Genomic DNA, 14,155 nt, shown 5'->3' on the forward strand with positions numbered 1-14,155 from the left:
GGACTGGCCACCCCACATAGCCCGGTTCCTCTCTAGGTTTCTTCCTAGGTTTTGGCCTTTCTAGGGAGTTTTTCCTAGCCACCGTGCTTTTACACCTGCATTGTTTGCTGTTTGGGGTTTTAGGCTGGGTTTCTGTACAGCACTTTGAGATATCAGCTGATGTACGAAGGGCTATATAAATACATTTGATTTGATTTGATTTGAACTGAGTAGCAGAGAGGGCCTCTGAGCAGTTCCCCAACTCCCACATCACCATCTCCACTCTGCTGCCCCGCAAAGACTTGCATCCCCGTACCATTCAGAAAGCCAACGTTGACATCACCAGAGCGTGTGGCCTACCCCGAACGTACACGTTGCTCACCACCCAACAATCACCCCAGAGTACCTGCACAACCACTCCCACCTAAGGAAGCAGACAGTACAGATGTCTGCCAAGTCTCTAAAGGACGTGGCACTTGGTAGACAAACACCCCATGGCGCACTGGACAGAGGACCACCCAGAGACCCCTAACAGACCACTGCACCACCAAGGAGCCCCAGGCCCCTTCAACGCCCCACCAGACCCAGTGCACCCCACAGGCCCCACCCACCACCAGAGCATCACCACCTCCATCAGCGCAGCCAGACTGGGCACCGCCTACTACCCCACACCAGACCACTACCCCTACCAGACCAGAGAGGAAGCACCCGGCTCAGACCTGGCCCCCTCCACTCCACAGGGCCCAACAGCAGGACCAGCGCAGCTATCAGAGGACAGCAGAACCCTGTAGGCTTGAGTGAGATTAAACAGCTCCTCCAATACACACGGACGCATGCACACACACACACACACACACACACACACACACACACACACACACACACACACACACACACACACACACACACACACACACACACACACACACACACACACACACACACACACACACACACACACACACCTATTGTGCTAAAAATGTACTTGTTCATTGAATAGGAATATAAATATATATATATATAACATAAAAATATTTACTGTTATCCTGTTTATCTTACTCTTAACAATTTATTAGTTAGTAGTTACTGTATTTCTTACTGTGCTATTCTTTCTTTTTGCAACATTAAATCACTATCAGTTAGCATGTGGAACATTCAGGGCCTAAACTCATCAACCTTTGGACTGAAGAGTTTAGCACTGGAGTTCAACAAAAATTGTAACGATGTTGACGTCATCATTCTGCAGGAGACATGGTGAAAGGCTGACATTGTCACTCACTGCCCCACAGGCTACAGAGAGGTAATTGTGCCGTCACAGAAACACAGCTCTGTCAATAGAGGCAGAGACTCTGGAGGATTAATCGTTTGGTACAAATCCGAACTACAAAATCTAATTGAACCCCTCAAAATTGGTAAATATCACATTTGGTTAAAATGGAAAAAATAACTTGTACTGACAGAAAAATACGTGTTCCTTTGCGCAATATATACCCCCCAGAATCCCCAAATTACTCAGAGGAGATCTTCCCCACCCTTGAGGTAGCGACGTGCCATTTACAGGCCCAGGGAAATGTGCTCATCTGTGGGGACGAAAATGAGTGCACAGGACCCCTACCTGATCTAACGACCACAAGGGGGGACAGCTTTATTACAGGCCATACTGTTTCTAACTATCTTCATCTCCCCCATAGAAACAATAGTGACAGCACCATCAACAACAACAGAAGGGATCTGTTGCAGCTGTCAAATCCAATGGTAAGGTAAGGGGGGACTCGTTGGGGAGATTCACCTACTGCTCACCTCTTGGCCACAGCACAGTAGACTATATGATCACAGACATTGACCCCTTCTCTCTCAGCTCATTCACTAACACCACTAGCCACTAACACCTCTGTCTGATCACAGCCAAATGACGATGTTCCACAAAAGAACAGACATGGAAACAACCACACATTCACAGTCCAGTAAGCTGTAGAACATCAGAAATTAATTCAGATGGGCCCAAAACAGCACAGAAGAATACCAGAAAGCAACCGGTAACCAAAATATCCAAACACTGTTATATAACTTTCTGGATACCACATTCACTTGCAGTAAAGAAGGCATCAATCTAGCAGTACAAAACATCAACTATATATTCAGACCAACGGCAAAAGAAGCACAACTGAAATTGATCAAAAACAAAACAAAAAAGACCACAGATGACAACTGGTTTGATGCAGATTGTACAATTACAAGGAATAAACTTAGAACACCATCCAACCAAAAGCACAGCGAACCAAATAATGGTGAATTACGCCTTCATTACTGTGAGACTTTAAAACTCTGTAAACGTACACTGAGAAGCAAAAAGCACAGTTCAACGGCAAGCAGCTGACACTAATTGAGGAATCCATAAACACAAACAAATTCTTGAAAAATTGGAGAAAGATTTAAAAAAATAAAAACAAGAGGTATTAGCGATACAAAATGGTGACATATGGACAACCCATTTTAAAACACTCTACAACACTGTTCAAATTGACACAAACACAGAACATCTAAAATACAGTGACCCTCTCTCATTACCAAGCCCTGCAACGTCAAGAGCTGAGCAAAGACAAGAGTCCCCTCATCCAGCTGGTCCTGGAGCTGAGTTCACAAACCTGTTCTACCAACACACTGAAGTCCCAGGACCAGAACATCCAATCAATCAGAATAAAACAAATTACAACAGAGTCAAAACAAAACGTCATTGCTTATTGGGAAACACAAACACAAGCACAAAGCAAAATGCAGTGCTATCTGGCCATGAATCGACAGTACACCGTGGCTAACTATTTGACCATGGTTACTGATCAAAACCTTAGAAAAACCTTGACAAAGTACAGGCAGTGAGCACAGCCTTGCCATTGAGAAGGGTAGACACAGGAAAACCTGGCTTCCTGTAGAGGAAAGGCTGTGCAACCACTGCACAACAGCAGAACCTGAGACAGAGCTGCATTTCCTGACAAAATGTAAAAAAATATATAAAACAATTAGAGAGTGTCATGTCCCCAAATTTGAAACCATTATTCAAGGTTTCAAAGACCTCTCTGATGAGAATAGGCTACCCGTCCTGTTGGGGGAGGACGCAGAGAGGACGCTGTGGGTTGGCAGCGCACTACATTGCTGCCTGCCATAAGATGAGGGACAGTATCTGACAGACCAACCAACCTGCACATCAATCAATCAAATGTATTTATAAAGCCCTTCTTACATCAGCTGATGTCACAAAGTGCTATACAGAAAACCAGCCTAAAACCCCAAACAGCAAGCAATGCAAGTGTAGAAGCATGGTGGCTAGGAAAAACTCCCTAGAAAGGCCAAAACCTAAGAAGAGACCCAGTCCTCTAATGGCCGTGTCGGGTGGAGATTATAACAGAGCGTGGCGAAGATGTTAAAATGTTCATTGATGACCAGCAGGGTCAAATAATAATAATCATAGTGGTTGTCGAGGGTCCACAGGTCAGCACCTCAGCAGTAAATATCAGTTGGCTTTTCATAGCCGATCATTCAGAGTGTCTCTACCGCTGCTGCTGTCTCTAGAGAGTTGAAAACAGCAGGTTTGAGACAAGTAGCATGTCCGGTGAACAGGTCAGGGTTCCATAGCCGCAGGCAGAACAGTTGAAACTGGAGCAGCAGCACGGCCAGGTGGACTGGGGGCAGCAAGGAGTCATCAGGCCAGGTAGTCCTGAGGCATGGTCCTAGGGCTCAGGTCCCCCAAGAGAGAGAAAAAAAGAAAGAAAGAGAGAAAGAGAGAGAATTAGAGAGAGCATACTTAAATTCACACAGGGCATCTGATAAGACAGCAGAAGTACTCCAGATATAACAGACCGACCCTAGCCCCCTGACACATAAACTACTGCAGCATAAATACTGGAGGCTGAGACAGGAGGGGTCTGGAGACACTGTGGCCCCATCCAACATGTCCTCTATGCCTATTTTTATTGTTGGATGTATGGCTATTTTGACCCTTGGTCATTGTTGTTACTGTTGTCCCGTTGACAATTTTGATTCTTATTATTTTTATATTGTAAATATCCAAAGTAATCTTTGGCAATATGTACATTGTTTACATCATTCCAATAAAGGAAATTGAATTGAGAGAGAGAGAGAGAGAGAGAGAGAGAGAGAGAGAGAGAGAGAGAGAGAGAGAGAGAGACCACAATATGTACATTGTTACGTCATGCCAATAAAGCAAATTGAATTGAGAGAGAGAGATATAGAGATATAGAGATACCACAAAAGCTTTCAACTCTTAACTGATATAACATGTTGTTTTCAAGGCTGTGCAATACCTGCATCTAGCTTACGCAATAGTTGATACACTGTTTCAAGGTTATTCCAAACACGCTACCACTCCTGACCTCCAGCCTATCATACAGTAGATTACACATAATTATCTACATGCATGCACATCTAGCCGTTGTTCTATCCAGTATCCTTGGTCTACTATGTCTGTCTACAGCTCAGCTCCTAACCCCCACCAGGACCTACTGTTCTGTACTCTTCATCTACACAGCTCCACATCTTTAACATCGCATAACATAGTTTTCTTCTCTCTAAGCTCCTCTGCTTCTTTATGCATTCATGTTATGGCCCACATGAACCAGGGAGCCTTGCTTGGCTGTTTGGGGTTACTGAGTATGTACGATGCACCAGATGTGTGTTTTGATAAGTGTTGTGATAATCAACGGAATCAACCAGGTACTCTAACCTCCTCTGCCTTTCAATCAACTCCAGAATGCATTGAAGAAGAGGATGAATGCTTCCCAAATGGAACTCTATTCATTATATAGCGCACTACCTTTGTGTGGAAAAGTAGTACATTATAAAGGGAATGGGGTACCATTTGGACGCTGAAGATGAATTCACTGCAGAGAGTGGACTTTGACTCCAGTCAAAGTATGGACAGCCCCTGGGTAGATGCATCATACAAGCCTTGTGTCAGAAGCACAGATAAATCAGGTTGTCAAAAATGCTTTGTGTGTTTTCTTCATGTCATCTATCTTTTAATGGCTGCAGGAAAGAAACACTGCGATTTTAACCCCCTTGGAAATGAATTCATTCAACGCAACAGCAGCCATGTGTTCCAATTTACTCCTTGGTGTGTGTGATACAAATGCCTGCCAGTGGAGTGCATTTGCAAAATGAACAGGTCAAGCTGATTTAACATAAATAATAATTTCAGTGGAGCAGTGGGTGGGGGGTTTTGGCAGTAATCTCATACCCTATGGATGGGCTCTCATTATTGATGGCTAAATAATCATTTGGATTTGAGGCCAAACAAAATCTAAGACACAGCATAGTAGTCTACATGATGACAATATCAATCAATGAAAATCTGTCATAACATGACCATAATAAATACTCTGCCTAAATAACTTAGTTTAGTTTAAAGGAGCTTCATGTCTCTATAGCTCGATCCACAGAGAGGGGCAAAACATTGGCACTATCGCACTTCATCCTGGTCTCATAGACTAGCCGTAACATAGTAAATGTAAATCTGGTACACTCAAATGAATATGATGGGTTATGTTTGGTATGGTTACATAAGACAAATGGTTACTTAAGGCAAAAATTAAAGTAGGGTGGTTGGTCGGGCTGGTTGGTTGGATGGATAGGTGGGTGGGCATATAATGCAAACATCGAGCAACCAAAACAAAGTTTCATCAATTACAATTTTTTAGCTAATAACTTTTCAACTACTTACTTACTTTTTAGCTACTTTGCAACCACTTAGCATGTTAGCTAACCCTTCCCCCAACCTTAACCATTTTAGCTAACCCTTCAAGCTAAGTTCTAAACTTAACCTTAACTCCTAACCCCCTAGCCTAGCTAACATTAGCCAGCTAGCTACCATTAGCCATCTAGGTAGAATTTTTGACATATACATTTAGAAAATTCGTATCATATTGTACATTTTGCTAAATCGTAACATATTGTACATTTAACAAATGTGTAACGTATAATATGAATTGTAAATCATAAAACATATCATATTAAATTTAATGTCTGGGATTTACCTACAGAATAATAATACAAAATGCTCTGAGACCAGGTTGAGCACTCTGGTAGATTAAATCAGACAAAGTGTGTGTTGAGTTGTCCCTAGACAGGTACAGTTGTAATGTGATATGCTACCTGGTGTTGTGAACATCTGCTTCTGTTTTCCCCTGTGGAGCTCACAGAGCATCTGTTCTGAGGAGGTGGGACATGTTGGCTGGTTAGGGTTGTCTTTCGGGTTGTCACATTGTGTAATTACTTCTATGTTAGACTGTGTCCTTGTGTGGAGACTTCTATGTTAGACTGTGTCCTTGTGTGGAGACTTCTATGTTAGACTGTGTCCTTGTGTGGAGACTTCTATGTTAGACTGTGTCTCTGTGTGGAGACTTCTATGTTAGACTGTGTCTCTGTGTGGAGACTTCTATGTTAGACTGTGTCCCTGTGTGGAGACATCTATGTTAGACTGTGTCTCTGTGTGGAGACTTCTATGTTTGACTGTGTCTCTGTGTGGAGACTTCTATGTTAGACTGTGTCCCTGTGTGGAGACTTCTATGTTAGACTGTGTCTCTGTGTGGACACTTCTATGTTAGACTGTGTCCCTGTGTGGAGACTTCTATGTTAGACTGTGTCCCTGTGTGGAGACATCTATGTTAGACTGTGTCCCTGTGTGGAGACTTCTATGTTAGACTGTGTCCCTGTGTGGAGACTTCTATGTTAGACTGTGTCCCTGTGTGGAGACTTCTATGTTAGACTGTGTCCCTGTGTGGAGACTTCTATGTTAGACTGTGTCCCTGTGTGGAGACATCTATGTTAGACTGTGTCCCTGTGTGGAGACTTCTATGTTAGACTGTGTCTCTGTGTGGAGACTTCTATGTTAGACTGTGTCCCTGTGTGGAGACTTCTATGTTAGACTGTGTCCCTGTGTGGAGACATCTATGTTAGACTGTGTCCCTGTGTGGAGACTTCTATGTTAGACTGTGTCCCTGTGTGGAGACTTCTATGTTAGACTGTGTCCCTGTGTGGAGACATCTATGTTAGACTGTGTCCGTTTGTCGGGATTTCTATGTTAGACTGTGTCCCTGTATGGAAACTTACTTATGTTAAACTGTGTGGATGTATAGAGATTACTATGTTAGACTGTGTCCCTGTGTGGAAACGTACGTATGTTAGACTGTGTGGATGTATAGATTTCTATGTTAGACTGTGTGGATGTATAGATTTCTATGTTAGACTGTGGGAATTTGATTTGATTTAGTGTAGGTTCTGTCAGCACCAGCCATGGATACGTTCACTAATGGCTTTTATGGGTGACGTTTATGTGACAGTCGGGGATGGAGAGAGGAAGAGGTATGTCGCTCTCTTTAGAAAGCCAGCATGGCGGCGTGGTTAGGGCATCAATATTTAGTAGCCTTGCGGGGGTCAAGGCAGGCAGAATGTATTCAGCACTATTTAATAAAGCATGCCATCGGCCGGCTCCAGCTCTCCCTCTCTCTTTCAGCCTGCCAGCTGATTGATTGTTGTGCTGCTTGTATTAATCTCGCCAGTGTTTTTGTGTTTGTCGTCGGTGTGGAGGGATAGCAGTAGCCTTGCTAGTTTAATAGGAATGGTGAATAAAAGGGTGAACTCTATGAGTGACGAGGCACCCAGGAAGTGATCTAATGCAGGGACTTTTCTACAAATGGTGTAATCCACTGTAGGCCTACGGAAATCAGAAGATAAATCAGTAAATTAAACGTATGGTAGGGCTAAAACTAAACTGGGCCAGGGTCCAATAGTGGTAAACTTTGATGCTAAATCTGGACTGATCCTAAAAATATACCAAGCTCCAAGTATTTACACATACCTGTATAGTATTAAAAACAACTTATACTGAACAAAAAATATAAACGGAACATGCAACAATTTCAATGATTTTACTGAGTTACAGTTCATATAAGGAAATCAGTCCATTTAAATACATTCATTAGGCCCTAATCTATGGATTTCACATGACTGGGCAGAGGCACAGCCAAGGGTGGGCCTGGGAGGACATAGGCCCAACCATTTGGGAGCCAGGCCCAGCCAATCAGAATTGGTTTTTTTACCAACAAAAGGGGTTTATTAGAGACAGAAATACTCCTCAGTTTCATCAGCTGTCTGGGAGGCTGGTCTCAGACGATGCCGCAGGTGAAGAAGCCGGATGTGGAGGTCCTGGGATGGCGTGGTTATACATGGTCTGCGGTTCTGAGATCGGTGCCAAATTCTCTAAAACGATGTTGGAGGCGGTTTATGGTAGAGAAATTAACAAATTCTCTGGCAACAGTTCTGGTGGACAATCCTGCAGTCAGCATGCCAATTGCACGCTCCCTCAAAATTTGAGACATCTGTGGCATTGTGTTGTGTGACAAAACTGCACATTTTAGAGTGCCTTTTTATTTCCCCCTGCACAAGGTGCATCTGTGTAATGATAATGCTGATTAATCAGCTTCTTTAACAGAGATGTAAACAAATGTGAGCCCAAAATTGGAGTGTCACGGTTGTGTGGAGAGACGGACCAAGACACAGCGTGATTAAAGTTCCACATATTTATTTACGCGAAACTTCCAAACAAAAAGAAACAAACAACGGACCGTGACATTAGAGGTGCCACATGCACTAACTCAAAACAAGATCCCACAAAACACAGTGGGGAAATGGCTGCCTAAATATGATCCCCAACCAGAGATAACGATAAACAGCTGCCTCTGATTGGGAACCATACCAGGCTAACATAGAAATAAAACACCTAGATAGGAACACCCCCCCCCCCATCCCCCGAGTCACACCCCGACCTAACCAAATTAGAGAATAAAAAGTCTCTCTATGGTCAGGGCGTGACAGTGACCCCCCAAAGGTTCGGACTCTGGCCGCAAAACCTGAAACCAACTGGGGAGGGTAGGGGGGTGACTAGTGTTGGTGGTGGCTCCGGTGCGGGTCTTTGCCCTTTCCCAGACCACGGGTCCTGCCATGGAGCCGGGTAGAACGGCGTGCCCTGACTGGGCATTGGCGCAGAGGGCCCCGGCCATGGAGCTGGGTTGGACGCCGCACCCGGCGTGGGCACCGGCACCGAGGAAGGCTCCGGCCATGGATCGGGACTGGCCCCCTTGCCTGGGCATCGGCGCAGAGGAAGGCTCCGGCCTTGGAGCGGGACTGGACGCCGTGTCTGGACGCCGGCCTGGACTGGGCACCGACACAGAGGAAGGCTCCTGCCATGGAGCAGGACTGGACGCCGTGCCTGGACTGGATATCGGCGCAGAGGAAGGCTCCTGCCATGGAGCGGGACTGGCCCCCATGCCTGGAAGCTCCGGACCGTTGACCGTCGTAGGACGTCCCGGAACGTTGACCGTCACAGGAGGTTCCAGATCGTGGACCGTCGCAGGAGGTTCCGGATCGTGGACCGTCGCAGGAGGTTCCGGACCGGGAACCGTAGCTGGAAGCTCCTGACCAAGGACCGTCGATGGCAGCTTTGGCCCGGGAATGGTCCGGCACAGGTGGCACCGGACTGGTGACACGCACTTCAGGGTGAGTGCGAGAAGCAGGCACAGGACAAACCGGACTGGGGAGGCGCACTGGAGGCCTGATGCATAGAGCCGGCACAAATTGTACCGAACGATGACACACTTCGCACGGCGAGTGCGGGGAACTGGCACAGGACGTACTGGGCTGTGAAGGCGCACTGGAGACTTGGTGCGTAGAGCTGGCACAGATGGTGCCGGGCTGAGAAGGTGCTTTTCAGCGCGCCTGCGCTGCAGCATACTCCTTGCCAAAACCTCTCTCCGGTGTCTCTCATTACCTTCCTCTATCGACTCCCACACAGGCTCTGGCCCTCTCCGCTGCTCAACTGCTAGCTCCGGCGCCCACCCCGTGTGCCACTCCCCAAAAACAATTTGAGCTGTCCTTTGGGCTCTCTCTGTAGCCGCGAACCCCGGCATCGTCGCTGTCCTCCCTTCTCTCCCTGCGTCTGCTTCCAAGGAAGGCTTTCGTGTCCTGACATGATTTCCTCCCAAGTCCATGTTGTCTTCTCCTCCTTCATCTCCTCCCAAGGCCAGGATATCTTCTCCTCCTGGGCACGCTGCTTGGTCCTGTTGTGGTGGGATCTTCTGTCACGGTTGTGTGGAGAGACGGACCAAGGCGCAGCGTGATTAAAGTTCCACATATTTATTTATGCGAACCTTCCAAACAAAAAGAAACAAACAACGAACCGTGACATTAGAGGTGCCACATGCACTAACTCAAAACAAGATCCCACAAAACACAGTGGGGAAATGGCTGCCTAAATATGATCCCCAATCAGAGGCAACAATAAACAGCTGCCTCTGATTGGGAACCATACCAGGCCAACATAGAAATAAAACACTTAGATAGGAACACTCCCCCTAGTCACACCCCGACCTAACCAAAACAGAGAATAAAAAGGCTGTCTATGGTCAGGGCGTGACATGGAGAGAGAAAACCTTTTTGTGAATATGGAAAATTCCTGGGATTTCTGAGCTTTTATTTGAGCTCATGAAACATGGGATCAATACTTTACATGTTGCGTTTATATTTTTGTCCAGTATACAGTATTTGCACTTATTCCTTTTGGAGGTTGTGTTGAGTATGTGTAATAAAACCTAGGCTACTGACCGAAGCACACATATAATCAGTAAACATTGAGTGAATTTCAGTCAATACGTTTTATTACAAATACTCAATGTAATACTCAATGTACAAAAATATTGTTTTTAATATCTGTTTAAAATGTACACTCAGGAAATATATTGCTCTTCGTTTTCTGGATATCTAAGTGTTCCATACTCCGGGAAGTGACTGAATAGTACCAGTAGTATTGACACAGACAGAACAGTAGTCTAATATAATCAAAACAATAGAAAGAGAGAAGTCAGGAGAGAAGTCAGGAGTTAGAGAAAAAGAGATAGCTTTACTATAAAGAAGGCGTCTCTAGCAGAAGTTGCAACATCTCATCATAGACGCATACATGGTGAATATATTAATATGCCATTTTAATGTTGATTAGATGTCCCTTACAAAATATGTTATTTCGTGAGTAGATGCAAGACTGGCAAGCTGCTTTGATACACTTGTAAAAGTAAAGAGAAATACAAATATACTCAAATAATTCCACAACAATTCTAATAATCCAAGCTCCAATTTTATAATAGTTATGTGCGTCTCATTGTAAGGATACAATCCCAGTTTTGCAGAATCGCAAATAAACTGAACTCAAAGCTGTGAAAATACACAGATACTCTTACATTTCTGTAACCCCTTGTTCGTTCATTTGCTATTGTAGGGGAGGAGTGGTATCTACACGATGCAAACATTACAAACGGAATGAGAAGACACACTACTCCATACAGATGTACGAACTTCATTTGAGCCAGATTGCTATAACAGAAAAATAATCCTGCAGCAGCAGGAAATGTGAATTATTATGTGGATTATAATGAATGGAAATTTTTGTAGGGGTTGATACATTTTTCATAATGAGAAAATCAAGTCTGAAATGTTTACATTTCTTCAGAAGCCTTTTTAAACCTCAAATACACTCCACGTTGTAAATGTCCTGCATTGCAGTAAAGTTCTCCTGCAGCAGGGTGATCAAATTAATATCCTACATCTGTATGCACCTCCAATCATCGTGCACAAACAAACAATAAGACATAAGAAAGCACTGTGTATCAGCAAATATGCATAATTCTCTTTTTATTGTTTTCTAGCCAGTTCACTAATTCCCCCTTTAGGATCCATACAGGGAAAGGACTGATGCTGTCAAGGGAAACAGCTTGTACAGTATTGTGACCCAAACACAAACAACGGTGAGATCAAGGCTAAAGTTCTGAACTAGAAGTTCTAAATCCGTCATCGAACGTTCCGTGATTCAGCAGTTTTTAAGGTTTGTTGAAGGTTTGAGAGTGGACTGTCTCTCTGTGCGCTTAGTCTTGCTTTGTTTAGAAGAGCATATAGCAACAGGAAGGGCACTGTGTATTGTGTCTCTCGCCAGCACTCCTGGTCTCCTGTTTCCTCATGTTTATACAGTGGTCAGGTGTCTGTAGATGGTGGGCAACTGTACCCAGAGGTCATGGTGAACTTTATCACAAAGCAACCGCATAAAAAACAAATGGGTCACAATTCTATGCGGAGAGATTGCTTTGAGAAGCTGGAGAAAGAAGGAGGTGTAAAGAGGACCAGTTCACAGAGGCTGTTGGTGGACATACAGCATATTCTTTTTTTTAAGACTGAGGTGAGGATGAAGGCAGGACAAAAGACATCTCTTTGAAGGAGTGAAGCACAAGACCAAATGTATCCAACCAGTTACTGGGATGTCACCAGGAGAGGTGGAGCAGCAGGCATGTTAGGTGAAAGGCATGATGAGTCTGTGCAGCCTTGAGAAAGTCCCGGGTTTGCCTTAATACAAAAACAAACTAAATAGGGGAAAATGGCTATTCGGTAACTCAGAAAATGCCCTTTTTTACATGTGTGCAGAGAATGATACATTTCATGAGCACTTTCATTTACACCATAAAGGGGCTGACTAGGCCTCCTGTATACCTGTTCCACAATATACTGTTTATTCTCAACTCTTTCTTTTGAATTAGTGATGATCAGAAAAGTTACCGACAGAGAGACACAAGCCATCTATTAACATTTCAAATGAAGTTCATCGGGACAACATTGATGAAGTCATTTTGAGTCCCAATCATGAGATGCACCAGGTACATTTTCTTGGTGGATACAGATGTGTGATTCTTTCTTTTACCCATCAAGCTGTTTTTCTCATGGATATTTACAAAGAGATCTTTTTTTCAGGACCTACAGTTCGTGTACCTAAAGCTACAGTATGACAAATGCAATGTTACATTCATGTATTATGTGAAATTGATATGAAATAAATGATAATACCAAACATGGAATACTAACAGTATTGGTCCTTCTGTAGCTCAGTTGGTAGAGCATGGCGCTTGTAACGCCAGGGTAGTGGGTTCGATTCCCGGGACCACCCATACGTTTATATTATTTATTATTATTATTATTTATACGTTGAATGTATGCACACATGACTGTAAGTCGCTTTGGATAAAAGCGTCTGCTAAATGGCATATATTATTATATTATATAACAGTAATATAACATGAATACTCAACATGAAGAGCAGTGAATAGATCAGCACCACCTCTTTAATGGTGACATACAGTGAATGTTGCTCGTTTACAGCAGAAATACCCTTCGCCACAAAAGATGTCATACGGCAATTTTCAAATTCAGTAAAGTTCTTTATCGTGGGTTCTGAGTTGGTTCTGATGTGAGACCATCAAGTCAGTCGGTCAAAAATGTGTACGCAACAATTAATAAGTGAATTACTAATATATGAATGAATAATATAAACATAAGGGAATCAATTAAAATATGAAATACACACCTGAAATACAATGTGACGTCCGTTAGCTAATCACCATTGATTAGCTAAGATCTATTTGATTTAACATGAAAGACTTTAGTAGTGCCGTTGTAATCAGTTGTAAATATGGGTGCTGAGCTTTCTGCCACTTTAAGAGGTGAAACATAAAGGAAGACTCATTAGTGAGTTCTACTAATGAAAAGATCACATGGTAAAATGGCGGTTCACCACTGTATCAGTATCGGTGGTAAAATGGCGGTTCACCACTGTATCAGTATCGGTGGTAAAATGGCGGTTCACCACTGTATCAGTATCGGTGGTAAAATGGCGGTTCACCACTGTATCAGTATCGGTGGTAAAATGGCGGTTCACCACTGTATCAGTATCGGTGGTAAAATGGCGGTTCACCACTGTATCAGTATCGGTGGTAAAATGGCGGTTCACCACTGTATCAGTATCGGTGGTAAAATGGCGGTTCACCACTGTATCAGTATCGGTGGTAAAATGGCGGTTCACCACTGTATTGGTGCACCCCAACTTCTTCACACTTCCTTGACATAATGGCTACATGTCAATGACTAGGGCCAGGCAGAATCTGCAGGGACGTTCAATGTTCAATACCTTCACAGAGTTGTCTGTAACCTATATTCAAAGACATAACATATGTTCTGGTTTTATTTGGAGTTGTTCAACAGTCAATTAGGATTCTAAGTAAGTTCTGAAGGGTTGAGA

The sequence above is a fragment of the Oncorhynchus keta genome, chromosome 21, assembly GCF_023373465.1.
Source record: "Oncorhynchus keta strain PuntledgeMale-10-30-2019 chromosome 21, Oket_V2, whole genome shotgun sequence".
NCBI classification, from domain to species: domain Eukaryota; kingdom Metazoa; phylum Chordata; class Actinopteri; order Salmoniformes; family Salmonidae; genus Oncorhynchus; species Oncorhynchus keta.